The 20,413-nt window shown below is 40.0% G+C and overlaps 1 pseudogene; it reads left to right on the forward strand.

The window, feature by feature from the left end:
• The window catches only part of LOC137271826 (uncharacterized), a 41,396-nt pseudogene extending 22,703 nt beyond the window's left edge, over positions 1–18,693 (forward strand).
• The last annotated feature ends 1,720 nt before the right edge of the window (positions 18,694–20,413 follow it).

The raw sequence follows: 20,413 nt of genomic DNA on the forward strand, positions 1-20,413 counted from the left end.
AATATTAAACGCTCATGGTCATAATATGACTGAAATACTGCCGACGTGACTCCATATTTTAACTAATTAACTTGCTCACACTACCCGTTTGAAGTCCTTTATGTTGAAAGGAGTGATTCAGATTGCTGAACTGGAGTGCCAGCGATATGGTGATTCAGAGCGTAGCACCAGAATCTGCAGTTTAATGCGTATATGCAATCCGCATTGGGACAAATGTTACTTTTAACAGGACTATTCACATATATATTTTCCTCAGCTTCGATGTGACAGCGAACTTCCATTGACCGTGACCTACTGCAATCTACCATATAATGCAGCCAAGGTTATGCTGTAGTTATGGTTGTTTGAGGGCCGTTGATTCACTGCTTTCATTGCGGTTTTTGTAAACCTGGCCTTGTGTATATTTTTTCTTTATTTTAAAGAAGTTAAGGACAATACATGGGTTTGGAGTGTTAAGACTGCACATGGTACCTTCTTTGATGGTGTATTTTTCTTTTTCTACCAGATGACTGGAGATGTGATCAGTATCACTTCCAACATGACGGCCTCCGTAAGCAACCTAGAACTAATCCTAAATTTTACAAACATTTCTTTGTGCTGCGAACCAGTCGAGGTAAAGACAAAAGATTCAAGAAACATGCATATGTCTTGCTCGAAAATCATAACAATTTGGTCCTGTTTCAATATCTCGGGGATGAAAGTGTTGCTGTGGATCTTCCTCATGGTAATTCAAAAGACACCTCCAAGTCTTACACACGCCTCTGTCCTTCGGTCATCCTGGCTTTGAAGGACAGCAGAATCAAACCGAGAGACCTACAACAACAGCTGCAGAATCAGGCACAGTCATCTGCTGTTCCTGGGGTAATGATTCCTCGGTCATTGTCCCAGATCAGCAACACTAGGTGTCGAGAAAAGAGAACACAAAAGAATGTTAAGAATAAAAGAAAGCGAAAGAAGAGGGCTCGTCAAGAGACTGAAAAAGAAATTCTTCCTGATCTCACACCGCATGATCTAGTTCCTGCAAGTCAAGATGACATTCCTCAGGCAACAGATACAGCAGACGTAATGTCTCCACAAACACGTTTAAATAAACTTGCTGAATTGTGTGAAACTATTTACGAAGAAAACATGATAGGGGTACCTAACATGGAGGCCAGTTGTGATAATAGGATCATTGCCTCGGTGGTTGAGAATCATTCACATAATACTGTGCAGTCAAACCATGTGTATCCTAGCAGCAGTCAACAGACAAGTCCCATAGCAGTTACAAGTTCAGTGCTGGTAAATGGAAATGCTGTAAACTTGAATATGACAAACCAAGGTACTGTCAGTAACACTGGACCACCACAAACTATTTGTCTGATCATTGAGGATGATGGAGTGTCTTCAAATGGTGTTCAAGCCACAAATTCTGTTGTAACACTTGATAATAGTGCTGAAACTGGACCAAACCTGGACAGGGATGGCCATGCAACCGGCTCCCACTCTGATACTCTCCAACAACATAATGTTACATCTTTAACTCAAACGTCGCATGGTGCTCTGGAATGCTTCTTTGAATCTCAAAACAGCTCGGGACAGCTCACTGATGTCATTGCACTGATGAAAGAAATCTTGAAGACAGAAGTTGATTGTGAATTCAAAGAGTCAGTTTCCTCAGGATCTGTCTGTTTGGAAATGTTACCTGTAAGGTGTATTGGGGAGTCAGCCTCAAAAGCCAAGCCACCTTTACCAGAAACAACTGTTTCTCTAGTTGCTCAAGTATCCAGACTGTGGGCAGGAAACTTCAGACGGACACAACAGTTGATACTAGAGTCACATTTCCTAGGACAAGACATTCAGAATGATGCTTCATTGCTGGAAGTGCTGGCAGCAGTTGTTCTCGGAGCCTTTGAAGCAAAATCAGAGTGTTTTGCATTTCTAGAAACCTTGAAGATTTACCCGCATCATTTACAGAGGACGTGGAGTGAACAGAGAACAATAGATGTTGATCCTTCTGCTTCATACCGGATTGGTACCTACACAGTCTCTGGAAGTGACATCTTCAGGCTAGAAGGTACATCATGGCTAGACGATAGTGTGAGTATCATGGACACAGTTACTGGCAATAATATGAGTTTGAGAAGAAACACCCTCGTTACTGTTGATATTATACCTCACATTATATCACCTATTGTAGTAAGTTGATTTAGGATCAAATATGTTTTTCAACAACAAAGATTTGTGTTTGTTGATGTTGCAGGTCATCCATGCCTATCTGTACCTGGTTCAGAAACAACACATGGATGCTAAATCACAAGCTGTCTGGATCATGGAATGTTTCCAGTATAAACTGTGGGAAAAGCAGAACTACTCTCAGTGGTTATTTGAACAGGTATATAATAATAGTAATATCATTAACGTCACCATGATTCTGATGTTTAGGATCACGTTGTAGGGTGTTGATTTCCGACAGTAAAATATCTGATGTGAAATCATCACTCAACAAAGACAAAGATACAATTAACAAATGTGATTCTAAAATAAACCTAGTTCCCAAATTAATACAAATCACTACAAAGGACTTTCAGTGGCAGTACAACTTGGAGTAACTCTACACATTAAGTGACAATAAATGCAGCGATGACATCAGGAAGGAGAGTAATCTAATGTATATATGAAATATGATAATAATTTCCTCTCACTGCAACTGTGGCTCAAATTGCAAGGTCCAGTCTAGGGTCCAGGGTGAAAGTGATCTTCACGCATCTGCAGGTCTTGTATTGCGATATGATTGACTCTGCCCTTCTTACATATGAATCAGCTTCTTACTCTCTGGGTCTGCAATCATCAGAAAATTACAATATTACATTCTACGACATGTCTATATCCGTCTAGCCTTCCAGCCTCAATATGATAATCACTTCCCTCAGCCGAGTCTTAAATGAAACAATGTACTGTAAATTCAACACTGACTTACAATACTTGCAAACACTATGACATTACAGGTCACATGGACAATTTCTGCTTGTTGCAGATTGAGCTCAAGAAGTACGACATGCTGCTGATGCCCATCTGTGTGAATAGTCACTGGGTCCTACTTGCAGCAAATGTTGGGGATAGAACAGTGTGTGTTATTAACTCACGGCCATCAAAAGATCTGGAAACTGAAGTTTCCCAGCAGTGGATGTAAGATGATACCTCTGTTCTCACATGATATGTTAGTCAGTCAATGTGCAATAATGTCCTAGGGATTGCTACTTCTTTCCAACATCATTGTTGTATACAATGCAATATAATTCTTTAAAAAAAATTAAAAAATCATAATACGTATAATGAAGATTCATTTATTCTTTAGCTTGTTTTTTTGTGCATTACATCCTTTCAAGACATTCTGACTGGCTGATATCATTTCCTTTTGCCTTTTATGCAGGAAGTATATGGAGTGCCGGAGCAGAGTTGTGGAAGAAGAACTCAGGTTCTGGAGGCTGGTGAAGTGCCCAGTATTCCCGCAGACTGATGGCAATAGCTGTGGAGTCTTTGTTCTCATGGTGAGAAGACCCTTGTACATCATGACATTTCTTTGGTACAAGGTAATCACTATGTCAGTAGGGACGATATACTCACCATGTCGGTGTTTGCAGTATACTCACCACGTCGGTGCTGACAGTATGTTGACCAGATGTGACAGCCGAGTTATCTCCCTTCAATCAGTTGAAGTGTGGTAAGCAGACGAGATGTGACAGTTGTATTGTAATGAGTAATATCCATTCAATCAGTTGAAGTTTCTACCACACTCAATCAGAATCACCTGCTCGCTGAGCCAGAGCGTCACATGTAAAAAACTGAAGACAGAGGCATGTGACAGCTATGAAAATGGTGTAAGATGTTCATGTTGATGTAAATTGATGTAATCAGCTTCCTATGCTTGGAATGTAGTTTAAAGGTCAGACCCATGTGTAAATGGAATGACTGTTGAAAGCATGGGTAATACAAAATAATCATATCGCTACTCTAAAAGTGCATTGGAAAACCTTTGGTATTGTGTAACGAGAAGTAAGGTGAGGCTAGTTGTGACAGCCGTATTATTATGAGTTGTCTCCCTTCGATCAGTTGAAGTCTGTTCTGTGTACTCTCGAAGTGTCTGTCAAAGCTCAACCAAGTAATCCTGTCCGTTGAGATATTTTCACCTGATGCTGGGACGTAACTTCTGTGTTCAGCTGTCACACACTACACAGAATCATTCTGAGATGAATAAATTATAGCAAGTGATCACATCTGTTCTCGTTTGCTTGTGGACTAAATAGTAAATAGAAATGGTTGATTAACCCCAAAGTGTCCTTTTCCTGATTGTGATTTCTATGTCCTTGTTTTGCTTTTGTATTAAAAAGGGTGATATAGAGATCAACATGTTCAGCCCAATCCCTGACTACGAGGACAACTTCCAAACTGCAGAATAAATTCGTGAAACTTGTTATATCAGTGGGGTTGCAGTTAACTGATGCCTTTTGACTATTTGGGACATTTCTTATTGTATAACTTTATATTTTGACTATGGCGAAAGGTACTTGTACTGTAAAAAAGAGAACAGCACAACTGATCGCCTAACTTGATTATGTCAAGATGATAACCTGTGGTGAACAGGTGGCTTTTGATGCTTTGGGATTTTGCACTGAACATCGTTAATGTTCCAAATGCAGACAGCTAAACATGGGTAGAAGCAGCCAAACTCCTTTGTGTAACTTCACCAGAAGTGTTATCTTGTTTCAGGCTGCAGAAGCCCTTGTTGCGGGAGTCTCCCCATGCTTGATGAGAAACTGCCATGTGGCTGCATATCGACAGTATGTCAAACGGAGGATGATGTCTGCTGTGGAGGCAACACATATGGTGACCGCTGTTGATGAGCAGGCAGAAACTGAATTTGAATTTGGCCAGACAGAGATCCAAGCAACTGATGTGTCAGGCAATGAACTGACACCTGATTCGTCGAGCAGTGAACCAACACCTAGTGTTTCAGGCATTAGACCGACACCTGTGACTTTTGTAATGTATGAAACTGAAAATGTAAAATGTTCAGAGGAAACAGCATGTGCTCTATCATCCAAGGAGGAGTTTGCAGGTTCTTCCATGACTGATGTAGAAAATGTTCTTTCAGCTGCCACTGCCCTTGGCAATACTGAGACAACTAGAGACAGAAACTTCAGTGTTGAAAATAGCATCCCACATGACTGCAGTGGAATTCAGACGGACAAGGAAGATATGAAGATTGAAACTGCAGAAGCTTCTGTACAGGATTACCCAGAGCTGATGGAAGTAGGACCTTGTGAACACAAGCTTGGTAAGGTCTTGGCTTGGTCTTTAAGCAAATTGTTTTGAAAGCACAAAATACATATAATTGCCTTTTAAATCGAGAAAAAATAGAGTTTTGAAAGGCCAAGATCCATGTGAAAATGAGTTTTGGGCACTGCAGATAGGGGAAGAAATGCTTACAACTGGCCAGTGAACATCTGGTGTCATCACTGATTTTTAATGAAATTTAACGGTTGATTTTCAGTATACATACACTAAATATGCTACGACCCTTATGTTTCATATAAGCACTTTAGAGTGATATTTCACTTACCTTTTTCATTTTCTACCAAGGATCATGACCATTTTTGATAAAACTGATTCAACCATCCACAGGTAACTGGTTCTAATACCATTAGTTTCAAGTAACCCCTCTAGTTATCCCATCATTGTACAGAACGAGGTACCGTAAACGGCTACTGGTGTCTTGCTCCGTTTAATTACCCACTTTCCTTACAACATGCGTTGCCATAAGTGACTCTTCCTATGAAAAAGGTCAACATTAGTCAATCAGAAAGCAGCTTTCACATATAAACAGGTCATGATCTAGCAGCACTGGCATATGATCTTACAGGTCGCCAAATAAGATAAAATGTCTGCTGAAAAATAATTATAAATACCTGTAGCTTCTATGAATTAGTTTTTTTTTATATATTTCTTTGGGATCTACAGTTTGTAGTTTGCGACTACCTATTTTAAAAACCATATGACAGATTATTTTCAGCTCGATCCTTTAACTCAGTTACCACCAAATCGATGGTATTGTAAGTAAGAAGATTCACAGATTTTTTAACCATTGTCTCTTGTAGATCATGCTTCAACACGTCCACAGTGTGAGGCTTTATTTAAAAGCCAGAAGCCAAACTTTGCAGCTCTGACGCTACTTTGTTTGGAGAAAGGAAAACTGATCTTGTCCAGCTTGTATGATGCAGCAGAAGAGTGCCCTTTAAAGAAGCACTTGAAGTGGTCCTGTCAGTTGGTCAGAACGGAGGAAATGAGTAAAGAGCAATTTATACAGTCCTTACATAACCTGAGTGGGTCATTACTCACATCACAGGATTCAGTAGTACAGTTCAGGTATAAAGAAACACAATCTCACGTAGAAGAAATCATCAAGGCTCTGGCTGTTCAATATATATGTGAACTAGATCCTCTGTTTATATACAGACACGTTAAGGTGCACTGGACTTCTTTGAAGAATGACCCAGGATTTGCCATTTACTTGGATAAGAGGAGACAAAAGGATTTGGCATTACACTTTGCAACAGAGATAGAAAAGCACAACTTTGCATTTACTTTGACCCATGAAGCTTTTGGAAAGCATAGTTTTGCTTCTACATTAGTACGATCCATTGGAATGGGTACCTCAGTACAACGAAATATAAGAGAACTTTTTAAGACATGTGATAAAACACATGGTGGTTCCTTCCTGAACTGGATGTGTTTTGGAAGAAATGCTGAATTATACAAAGTCCTTTCGAGTTACATTCTTTATGAGGAGAGGAAAGCTTGTGTCACACTGTGTTGTGTGAGTGGCAATTCAGAAATACTGCAACTACTTCTAGAAGATATGGAACTGGGTGGAATTCTGTCCTGGGCACCCCGCCCCGTTGTCTATGGCATTGACATTTCTAAGGGTCAAACTAAGCGTCTTGAAACTCTCCATCTTCCCCCACTGCATCTGGCCTCCTATTATGGACATAAAGACATTGTTCAGCTCCTGCTTCAGAATGGATGTGACATAAATGCCCAGTTGCAGTCCCAGTTGAATGAGGCAGGACTTGTCTCAGCCGGATCAACACCAGCTGCTGTCGCAGCATACAGAGGACATACAGAAGTGTTAAAGTGTCTGATGGAGAGGAAGGCTGATCTCAGTTTGGTCAATTGCAACTTTAACACTCCCCTCCACTTAGCGTGTAAAGCAGGCCATGAAGGGAGTGTTTTGATACTAGCAGGTGTATGTAACATCTCTTCCAGGAATAAAGACGGAAACACGCCTCTTCATCTAGCCTGCCAAGAGGGGAGAACAGATGTTGTTGATATTCTGATTACAAGAAATGCAGATCTCACCATGCTGAACTTTGACAACTGTTCGCCATTGCATGTTGTATGTAGTAAAGGGTATTCCAATGTTTTACAGCTGTTGCTAGATAGATTAGCATATCCACTGCCAGCTGATGGTTCCCAAACTCCTTTGCATATTGCATGTCATAATGGACACTCAGAGATTGTCAGGACACTTTTACAACATGGTGCTGGCAGGTCAGTTTCTGTAGATAAAACCCTACCACTTCAAATAGCTATGATAGAAAGACGTACTGATATTGCCAAACTGTTGATAGAGAAAGGGGCTGATGTATCTGCAGCTGATGATGAGGGTTTCACACCCCTGTCCCGGGCCTGTAAGAATGGTCATATTGATATTGCCAAACTGTTGATAGAGAAAGGGGCTGATGTATCTGCAGCTGATGATGAGGGTTTCACACCCCTGTCCTGGGCCTGTAAGAATGGTCATATTGATATTGCCAAACTGTTGATAGAGAAAGGGGCTGATGTATCCGCTGCTGGTCGTTTGGGTTACATACCCCTGTCCTGGGCCTGTGGGAATGGTCATATTGATATTGCCAAACTGTTGATAGAGAAAGGGGCTGATGTATCTGCAGCTGATGATGAGGGTTTCACACCCCTGTCCTTGGCCTGTAAGAATGGTCATATTGATATTGCCAAACTGTTGATAGAGAAAGGGGCTGATGTATCTGCTGATGGTGGTTTGGATTTCACACCCCTGTTCTGTGCCTGTATGAATGGTCATATTGATATTGCCAAACTGTTGATAGAGAAAGGGGCTGATGTATCTGCTGTTGGTGGTTTGGATTTCACACCCCTGTCCTGGGCCTGTGAGAATGGTCATATTGATATTGCCAAACTGTTGATAGAGAAAGGGGCTGATGTATCTGCTGATGGTGGTTTGGATTTCACACCCCTGTTCTGTGCCTGTATGAATGGTCATATTGATATTGCCAAACTGTTGATAGAGAAAGGGGCTGATGTATCTGCTGATGGTGGTTTGGATTTCACACCCCTGTCCTGGGCCTGTATGAATGGTCATATTGATATTGCCAAACTGTTGATAGAGAAAGGGGCTGATGTATCTGCTGTTGGTGGTTTGGATTTCACACCCCTGTCCTGGGCCTGTGAGAATGGTCATATTGATATTGCCAAACTGTTGATAGAGAAAGGGGCTGATGTATCTGCTGATGGTCGTTTGGGTTTCACACCCCTGTCCTGTGCCTGTAAGAATGGTCATATTGATATTGCCAAACTGTTGATAGAGAAAGGGGCTGATGTATCTGCTGATGGTGGTTTGGATTTCACACCCCTGTCCTGTGCCTGTAAGAATGGTCATATTGATATTGCCAAACTGTTGATAGAGAAAGGGGCTGATGTATCTGCAGCTGATGATGAGGGTTTCACACCCCTGTCCTTGGCCTGTAAGAATGGTCATATTGATATTGCCAAACTGTTGATAGAGAAAGGGGCTGATGTATCTGCTGATGGTGGTTTGGATTTCACACCCCTGTTCTGTGCCTGTATGAATGGTCATATTGATATTGCCAAACTGTTGATAGAGAAAGGGGCTGATGTATCTGCTGTTGGTGGTTTGGATTTCACACCCCTGTCCTGGGCCTGTGAGAATGGTCATATTGATATTGCCAAACTGTTGATAGAGAAAGGGGCTGATGTATCTGCTGATGGTGGTTTGGATTTCACACCCCTGTTCTGTGCCTGTATGAATGGTCATATTGATATTGCCAAACTGTTGATAGAGAAAGGGGCTGATGTATCTGCTGATGGTGGTTTGGATTTCACACCCCTGTCCTGGGCCTGTAAGAATGGTCATATTGATATTGCCAAACTGTTGATAGAGAAAGGGGCTGATGTATCTGCTGTTGGTGGTTTGGATTTCACACCCCTGTCCTGGGCCTGTGAGAATGGTCATATTGATATTGCCAAACTGTTGATAGAGAAAGGGGCTGATGTATCTGCTGATGGTCGTTTGGGTTTCACACCCCTGTCCTGTGCCTGTAAGAATGGTCATATTGATATTGCCAAACTGTTGATAGAGAAAGGGGCTGATGTATCTGCTGATGGTGGTTTGGATTTCACACCCCTGTCCTGTGCCTGTAAGAATGGTCATATTGATATTGCCAAACTGTTGATAGAGAAAGGGGCTGATGTATCCGCTGCTGGTCGTTTGGGTTACATACCCCTGTCCTGGGCCTGTGGGAATGGTCATATTGATATTGCCAAACTGTTGATAGAGAAAGGGGCTGATGTATCTGCAGCTGGTGATGAGGGTTACACACCCCTGTCCTTGGCCTGTATGAATGGTCATATTGATATTGCCAAACTGTTGATAGAGAAAGGGGCTGATGTATCTGCTGATGGTGGTTTGGATTTCACACCCCTGTCCTTGGCCTGTAAGAATGGTCATATTGATATTGCCAAACTGTTGATAGAGAAAGGGGCTGATGTATCTGCTGATGGTGGTTTGGATTTCACACCCCTGTCCTGGGCCTGTATGAATGGTCATATTGATATTGCCAAACTGTTGATAGAGAAAGGGGCTGATGTATCTGCTGTTGGTGGTTTGGATTTCACACCCCTGTCCTGGGCCTGTGAGAATGGTCATATTGATATTGCCAAACTGTTGATAGAGAAAGGGGCTGATGTATCTGCTGATGGTCGTTTGGGTTTCACACCCCTGTCCTGTGCCTGTAAGAATGGTCATATTGATATTGCCAAACTGTTGATAGAGAAAGGGGCTGATGTATCTGCTGATGGTGGTTTCGGTTACACACCCCTGTCCTTGGCCTGTGAGAATGGTCATATTGATATTGCCAAACTGTTGATAGAGAAAGGGGCTGATGTATCTGCTGTTGGTGGTTTGGGTTTCACACCCCTGTTCTGGGCCTGTAAGGATGGTCATATTGATATTGCCAAACTGTTGATAGAGAAAGGGGCTGATGTATCTGCTGTTGGTCGTTTGGATTTCACACCCCTGTCCTGGGCCTGTAAGAATGGTCATATTGATATTGCCAAACTGTTGATAGAGAAAGGGGCTGATGTATCTGCTGTTGGTGGTTTGGGTTACACACCCCTGTTCTGTGCCTGTATGAATGGTCATATTGATATTGCCAAACTGTTGATAGAGAAAGGGGCTGATGTATCTGCTGTTGGTAGTGCTGGGGACACGCTTTTGTCAGGGACTGATGTTGTCAAACATTTAAAAAAGAACCTGAAAATGTCGACAGACTGGTTTGCTAAAGGAAAAAGAGAAACAGTGTCTTTGATGCTGAAAGAGGTGCTTCATAAACATGTAACATCCAACTATTATCACATATCATTGATTGAATGGGTCTTTACTTATACAAGTCAAAACGAAGTAAACATGTTATGTGATAGATATGATCAGAAATCGTTCCCAGGAAGACTGTGCCAGTTTTTGCTGCAGAAAGCTGTTATGAAGGGTGATGCATATGGCGTTTGGTTGCTCACAGAATACGCCATGCCAATGGTCTCCAGTGATCTTCTGTTGCGTCTCATGTTAGAAGCTGTTGACAATCGTCATGTTGCAGTTTTTCAAATGCTGCACTGCATCTCACATGTCCACGATTCCAGTGATTCATTAGTGCAGAAAGCATGTCACTATGGATTGGTACAAGTCTGTAATATCCTGCTAAGATGTGGATCTAATCACTCTGGAATATGTTTGATCACAGCACTCAAAGTGAAAAATGTTGCCCTTGCCGAGCTGCTACTTAGCCATGGTGTAGATGTCAATGCACGTGATGATGATGACAACACTTCACTGCACTTAGCATGTGAAATAGGGGAATGTAGTTTAGTAGAGGTCATTGCCAAAAGCACTGGTGTGTCACACACCAACAAACGATTGGAAACACCTTTGTTTGTTGCATGTCGTCACGGATATGACAATGTTGCCAAACTATTGTTAAGCTTGGGTGCTGATGTAACAACAAAGGATGTCAATGGGAATACAGTGCTGCACTGTCTTTGTCAGTCTGGTCAAGAGAAATTACTTCAGTTGTTTCTTCATTATATTTGGGGAGAAACAAGCAATGGCTATCACGGTGAAGCACAGGAACACGTTAGTAATCACAGGTATACTGGTGATATTATTCATCTTCTTAACAATGATGGCGAAACGCTCCTTCATATTGCGTGTAGAAAAGAACGAATGAGAGTTGTTAAATTACTGCTTCAGTACAAGGCTTCAATATTGATGACTGACAAACACGGACACACACCTCTCTATCTTGCAATGAAACTAAAACCAGTATTCAGTGTGCTTTGCTCCATGACATGGGACATAAATGGAATGGATTCTGACGGAAATACCATTCTGCATATGGCTTGTGTGAAGGACTGTTTGGAAAGTGTTGAAGTACTTTGTAGAAGAGGAGCAAGTGTGGTGACTTGCAACAAGAGCCATGAGTATGCAGTTCATAAATCAGCAGAGAATGGAAATGCAGAAATTATGAACATTCTTTTAGCTCACCAAGCAGATGTAAATGTGACTGACAAGGACAAACAGACGCCACTACATATTGCATGTGCTGAGGGTCATTTGAAAATAGTTCAACTCTTGATTAAAAGTAAAGTCAATGTAAGTGTGCCTGATAAACATTTACTAGTTCCACTGCATCTGGCATGTAGGGATGGACACAGAGAAATTGCTGAGGCTTTGATAAAGTCATCAGCGGACATTGAATCATTTTGTAGAAGACGTTACACACCGCTATTATATGCTTGTGAAGCCGGGCATACTTACTGTGTTGCACTCTTGCTGGAGAATGGCGCCTGTGTCAATGTTGCAGGATTTCGGGGCAATACTCCATTACACCGGGCGTCTGTTCGGGGTCATGTAAATGTTGTGAGGTTGTTGCTTGCTTGTGGAGCTGACCCTATACAGGAAAATGACAATGGAAAGCTTCCATTACACCATGCAGTTCTGTGGGGCCATCTTGCTGTGGTTAACATGCTACTAGACAAAACAGGATTATTCCTTCATAAAATGGAAAACTTGACACCATTGCTTGAACGAGCATGTTCAAGAGGACATGTTGATGTAGTGAAGAGATTGATAGATTTCATTCCAGGTGGTTCTATGTCATCCCTTTCCATGACTTCTCTTGTTGCATGTGTCATTCACGCAAACCACATTGAGCTGTTACCTGCGCTAGCGGATAAAGGGCTGAACATTAAACTGCAAGATGCTATTGGAAGGAATGCATTGCAAGTGGTATGTGAAATGGAAGACTGTAAAATAGACATGTTAGAGAAAGTTTTAGATTTAGGGTTTGATTTATCACAGACCACTGGACAAGGGGAGTCAGTGCTTCATGTTGTCTGCAAAGCAGGAAATACTGAACTGGTGAATTACTTGATTGGTAAAGGAATAGATATGCAGACAAAAGACACCAATGGAGATACAGCTCTCCATGCAGCATGTGCACATGGGCACTTTCAAATAGCTAAATTGCTCATTGAGAAAGGACTTAGTTTCAATGAAAAGAATGCAAGAAAAATGAGTCCACTTGATCTTGCAATCATTAATAAGCACTATGGAGTAACATGTGTATATGACTACTGGTGTGCTGTGTCAAAGTATCGTCCACGAATAAGCATGACGTCTCTCCATCACATCTGCCGGGACAACAAAATACAGTTACTTTACAATTCTGAGATTGTTTTTGCTGAAAAAGACAGTGATGGGAATGCTGCCCTTCATATTGCTTGTGAGGAAGGATCAGAAGAGATAGTACAGTTACTGATAATAGCTGGAGCCTGGTTGCTAGTCTTCAATAATCGCGGGGAGGCACCAGTGCATATTGCTTGCCATGGACCATGTCTTAAAGCTATGATGGATGCAATTCACAACACGGTAAGGGTCAAGGTTTTGGCATTGCGTGACAAAAATGGAAACACCCCACTTCACATTGTAACAAGTGAGAAAAATCTCGGAAACTTGTGTATTCTTTTGGATAACAATGTTGATGTTGACATGGTAAACACCTTTCATCAAACTGCTCTACACACTGCATGCTATGGTGGGAACATGAACATAGTGGTAAAACTCTTAAACGCTGGAGCTAATGTTTTAGCTGTTGACAAAAGTGGTAACACTCCTCTTCATATAGTATGCAAGGAGGGGAACCTACCGTTGCTAGTGCTATTAACCAACACTTACGACGTGATTACTTTAAAGAATTACGAAGGAAGAACACCCTTCCACGAAGCAGTCAATCATGAACACTATGACATGATCCATTACATAATGGCAGAATACTGGCACCTTTCTGTCACAGACCTGACTGTGTCACATCTTCAGCAGTTTATCAGACAGGTTGGCAATGAAAACTTCATGAGACTGATGATGTCTGATGAGACTGATATTGGCCACCATGGTAACACACCCTTGCACTATGCAGCAGAAACCGACAGCCTTGAATTTGTAAGAACTTTGATCAGAAGGGGGCACAGCTGCGATGATAGAAATAAGCAAGGAAAGACACCCTTGTTTAATGCATGTTCGAGTGGAAGTGCAAACACAGTGAAACTGATTTTGCAAGCGTCATCATCGTCTAGTGTGAGTGATTCTAACAACATGACACCTTTGCATGTAGCCAGTTGGAATGGTCACGTGGAAGTTGTGAACCTTCTGCTGGAATATGATTCTGATCTCCACGCAAAAACCAATGAGGGACAAACAGCACTCCATCTGTCTTGTCTGGCAGGACACAGGGATGTTACTGAAGTTTTATTGAAGGCCGGATCAGACATGATTGCATTAGACAGTGCTCTTGACACACCTGTGCATTCCGGTGCCAGAGCAGGTGTAAGTGACGTATTGGTTCTCCAGGCTAAGTGGGGCGCGAGGGACACACACTGTAACAAGCATGGTAATACTGCTCTTCATGTGGCATGTGATGAAGGACATACTGATGCTGTCAAAGCACTGCTCAACATGGGGAGTGATATCCTGGCAACAATGATAACAAGACCCCTTTGATGTTAGCCTGTGATGGGCATCACGAGTCCATTGTGGAGTTATTGCTTCATCGCGCATGGTTGCAAGTACAAGTTCAGTGTTCACAGAACCAAAGTCTGGGCTTCTTACGAAAGAAAACATTCATCAACAACCTAAACTACTGTCTTCTTGTGGCTTGTACGTACAATTACATCAACACAGCGAGGCTCTTACTCAAGTATGATGTTGATATTAATCATAGAAGTAGTGAGTCCAATATTGAGAACTTACGTAGAAACAGTACAGAGGGCAGCTGTGCAAGTGACATGGACAGAAACAAGATGGAAGGTTGTTGTATAAGTCGTAAAGACAGAATTCAGATGGACAGTGGTGGCGAACTTGAGACCCCATTACATAGGTGCTGTTATGAAGGACATTCAGAATGTGTTGAGCTTCTCATACAGGCCAGCGCACTACTGGAACCTAGAACTGCCCATGGAGACACACCACTGCATATGGCATGCAAACAAGGACAAGTACATACTGTGGAATTGTTGTTAGCGAATGGGGTCTCACTATCGCCTGTGAATTCTGAAAACTGTACTCCGCTACACTATGCCTGTCAAGGAGGATATGAAGACCTTGTGTCAATACTATTGGAAGCAGGTGCAGATACTGGTATCAGAGACGTTCATGGAAAGTCCCCACTTCAAGTATGCAGCAGCCAAGGAGTGAAAAACATCCTCCAAAGAAGGTAAGTTGGTTGTTGGTTTGTTGTTTAACACCTCACGCAGCAATATTCCAGCTATATGGTGGTGGTCTGTAAATAATCGGGTCTGGACCAGAGAATCCAGTGATCAGAAGCATGAACATTGATCTACCATAAACGCTAAGAATACAATGATTGGAAAAAGCTAGTGTTAGTAATAATGCAATGTTGCAGTATTTTTTCCCCTCATTTTGCCATTCAAATTCTTCAAACTCTCTACATGATTACTACCTTGATGCCAGAAATATTGTGAGTCATTTAGTAGTAGTATCATGTCCAACTGATTTACCATAATCAGCTCTCCAATTCTTCAGTATGTGCTATGGGGAGAGGTTATTATGTTATGACAATTATATTTTCCTAAATCATGCCAGTGGGGTAGACTAGTTAACGTGTGTTAATATTGAACACCCAGATTGATTCCCCGCACATTGGGTACAATGTGTGAAGCCCACCATTTCTGTTGCCAAAGTGGCATAAAAGTAGACCTACTCACTGTGATCACCAGTAAGAGGTGAACTGATGGATCCACTGGTTTGAGACTTGGTTGTTTATTGACCGTTGCTCATGACATCAACCACTAGATTATCTTGTCCACATAATATATTTACTTTCTGCCTGTATCAAGTATAATCATGTGCATCCCAAAACAGGAAGAAGTTGATCAGTGTGCATGATGTGTCTATAAGTCAAACTCATAACTCATGGTATTTCAATAGGTGTGGAAGAAAAAGAATTCGGGAAAGTTCACATGGAGCTGAAGCTAGGCCACTCAAAGTACCACGACAACAATGAAGAATTTGACTGGATCATGAGTAACCTGGGAAAAAGATGAGGGTCTCCTCTCTGCTAACACACCTGTGAGAAAGCGTGTTAAATCTCAAATGGGTTCTTACTGGGTGCCCTACTCCTGGTATATGATCTGTGACATACATCTGACAGCGACCTCCATGAATATTTTGTGTACATATCTAAACAGTGAGCAACAGTGTAGTGTTAGTTTGGTGATACAGTTAAACCGTGTTGATAAAATGAAATGTATCCATCCTGTACACCATATCCAAGTATGTCTACACAGGAAAACTTTGTATATCCCGTTCAGTGGGTGCCCTCAGTTCTAGACCTGTCAGGAAGCAAATCTATATTTCTTTGTGTATACTGGTGTTCGCATCATAGAAGGTGTAGAAACTTGTCTCATAACTATCCGAAAGAGATGAGTCTGCCAAGTTTTATATTTCATTGTCCATCAGAGACATCGTATTGAACTCAAGTGTACACTAATGACTTCATTTCACCATCTGAAAACAGTTCTCCATAATGAATTAAAAAATCCAGCAATTGATAAGTTATTAGGGTGCTTATTGTGACAAATGTGGTTTGTTTCTGATATAGATTGTCAATGGCCCTCTTTGATATTGATATTTGGGGAAATTGGTATTCGGGGGCTTTTTGAAAAAAAGAGGAAGTAATTTTCACAGAAAGTGCTGAATAGATAATTATGGTACAAATAATAGGCAAAAAATAACATATCTGCCACATAAAAAACCTTGAATTGCACTCTCGTTAGATATTAACTCTGTGTTTGTTGTTTCAGATTACCATCGTGTGTGTGTGTGTGTGTGTGTGTGTGCGTGCATGCGTGAGTGTTTAATAGACAAATAACTGTTCAACAAAGTGTGTTAGGAAATGTAAATTAAACTGTAGATAGATCAGTAGACACTTGAACATTTTACTTAAACATAAAAGATGTACACACTTTGTACTTTACATTATGTCCCATGAATTTGCTGGTAACTGTAACTTTGAGAAACTGATATATGTTTGACAAGCTTATCTGAACCATCACTGTATATATTTGGTAAGATTATCTGAGCCATTACTGGATATATTTCACACGACTGTCTGCTGGATATATTTGACAAAACTATCTGAACCGTCACTGTATATATTTGATAAGACTGTCTGAGCCATTACTGGATATATTTGACAAAACTATCTAAGCCATTACTGAATATATTGATAAGAGTATCTGAGCCATTACTGAATATACTTGGTAAAACTATCTAAACCTTTACTGGATATATTTGACAAGATCATCTGAGCCATTACTGGATACATTTTTGATAACAGTATCTGAACCATTACTGTCTTTGGCAAGTGTATCCGAGCCATTACTGGATATATTTGACAAAATTATCTGAGCCATTATTGTGTATATTTGACAAGACTGAGCTATTCTGTATATATTTGACAAAACTATCTGAATCATTACTCTATATATTCCACAAAACCATCTGAGCCATTACAGTAGATATTCCACAGGCCTATCTGAACATTACTGTATATACTTGACAAGAATATCTGAGCCATTACTGTATATATTTGACACGACTGAGCCATTCTGTACATATTTGACCAAACTATCTGAACCAGTACTCTATATATTGGATAAAAATATCTAAGCCAGTGATGTATGTATTTGACAAGCCTATCTGAACCATTAATGTATATATTTGACACATTTATCTGCGCCATTACTGTGTATGTTTGACAAAACTATCTAAACCATTACTGGATATATTTGGCAAGATTATCTGAGCCATTACTGGATATATTTTACAAAATTATCTGAGCCATTACTGTGTGTATTTGACAAGCCTATCTAGAACCATAACTGTATATATTTGACAAGACTGAGCCATTCTGTATATATTTGACAAAACTCACAGAACCATTACTCTACATATTTGATAAAACTATCTAAGCCGTTAGTGTAGATATGTGACACAATTATCTGAGTCATTAGTGGATATATTTGATACGATTATCTGAACTATTACTGGATATATTTGACAAGACTATCTGAGCCATTACTGGATATGTCACAATCAGATTGTGAAATCAGGCATTTTGGGAAATGGCTAAATATTTTGGTCATTTCGTGAAATGACTAATAGGGTCAGCCGTCAGATTGTGTAACAACAATCAATATACTTCAGCCATTCCATGAAATCTACAAAAGTAGGTCACAGTTTCAACATCACTTATTGTCGCCAACAGTTAAGACAATTTGTGGCAGTCCAGAGCAGCCACACCTCACAAGCCCCGGTCCAACATGTATAGATGGAAATAAAATTTCTTGAAAGGACTGTTCAAAGTATGTTGATTGATGATGTTACACAAAATGAAGCAAAACGACCAACCTCTTAGTCATTATACGAAATGACTAAAGATTTTAGTCAAAGACCTTTTAGACAAAACATTTTCCCAAACATTTTTTCACAATATCAAAGACTTGTATTACTTGTTTTCACAAATGCAAATCAGCAGAAAATGTTTTAAAGACACACAATCTTACACACGCTACAACAGTTGCTGTTTGTTTTAATAGTTGAAAAATGGGGACTTAAAATGGTTTATCTTTGTCTCAAAGCAGAATTTTACTTCAACCTCTTTTTTTTGCCCTCCAAATCGTAGTTATTGGTTTATTTTGGCAAGGTCAAAATGAGGACAACATAATTCTTCAGAAAAAGATGCTTTTCACCGCAATATGAATGCAATTAATAAATCTTTTTCATGATTTGTTTAGTGCTGTGTTGTTCAGCTTTCTCGTAAACTAATGCCTTCTAACATATCTTTGATCATTTTTCAGCAATTCATAAAGGTATGCATTGTGTATATTTGACATGAGTACCTGATCCATTACTGTATATATTTATAGAGTATACATAACTGTCTAGTCTGTTATTTTATATTTTATGTAACTATTTAATTCAGTTTTATGCACCAGTATCGGTGGGGAAAGTATGAGCCATTACTGTTTGTTTTATGTAACTATCTAATCTGTTGTTGTATATCAGCCCTTCAGAGGAAAATATGGCCTTTACTGTATATGTGTGTTTTATGCAACTATCAAATTTCTTGTTGTATTCCCATAATTGAGGGGAAGGTACAAGCCATTATTGTATATAATTAACATGACTATATGAGCCATTCTGTATATATATATTACATAAGAAACAAATCGTTTGTTGTATAACAGTATTTTTCAGGGGAAAATAAGGGCCATTATTGTTTGTATTTTATGTATCTATTTAATCCATTATTGTATACCAGTATTTGGGAGGATAACTGGAGCCATTACTGTGTACTTTTTATGTAACTATCAAGTTTCTTGATGTATACCAGTACTTGAGAGTAAAATAGGAGCCAGTCTGGTCAACAAGGTTACATACTGATGTCATAGAGATGGGAGATTGCTTGGAGGAGGACAAGTAATGTACTACATGTTTGTCTCGTGTATCTAAAATCATAGGGACGGAAAATACTGACACATGTTAACATTAGTGGTGTTCCAGTTACTTCAAATAATCGAGGATTGGTTGTAGTGACCAAATAACCAAGCAGTCAATCACATTTTCTCATAAACACAAATGATTTTGGTACTACGGGGATAGAGTTTGAAACTCGTGATGATGGAACATATCTTTGAAGTTGTCAGGGCCTGAAAATGTGTTTAACTGTTTGAAAATTCACATCACTAACTGAAAAGTCATGACTGAATATTTCTTGAAGGTAAAGGTCATGTTCATGATATGTTAGTCATCACTTTATGCAGCAAGTTGCATCATGTTATACATATCTGCTACAAAAACCTGAACAGGAAAATCTGAAAAATGAAGCTAACCACATTTTTTTGCTGATTGCTCCTTGCTGATGAAGCAATGATCAATTATTAGCCATTACTGTGTATATATTTGACATACCTATCTGAACCATTACTGTATATATTTGACTAGATTATCTAACTATGCTTTTTTGCTGATTGCTCGTTGGTAATGAAGTAATCATCAATTGTGAGATTTCAGGGAATTCCCAGCATTACTTAATATACAACATGTTTTTGCTAACAAGTTATTTAAAAAGTAGCCCCCTTTGAGTACAATGAGTACAACTGCTTTCAGGATCTTAACCCCAGGTTTATTCTTTTGTCATACAGTGACGAAAGTGTTTACCTGCTTCTGAGAATTTCTTTCACATGTTACCAAACTTTTATTTGTTTTGTCAGACGGCCAAGTGAGGTAATGATGTTGACTCAAATGTCTCAAACCCCATATACTAAGACAAAATGTTGTAGTTAGTACCCAAGATAAACTGACAGCTGGTTTCACATAGTAATAAATGTTTTTGAAAGTAAAATAAGACATGAAACCATTTTTATATAGATGTCAGACTGATATTGAAACTGTTATTTACTATTG

This window comes from Haliotis asinina, chromosome 2, assembly GCF_037392515.1.
Source record: "Haliotis asinina isolate JCU_RB_2024 chromosome 2, JCU_Hal_asi_v2, whole genome shotgun sequence".
Classification (NCBI taxonomy): domain Eukaryota; kingdom Metazoa; phylum Mollusca; class Gastropoda; order Lepetellida; family Haliotidae; genus Haliotis; species Haliotis asinina.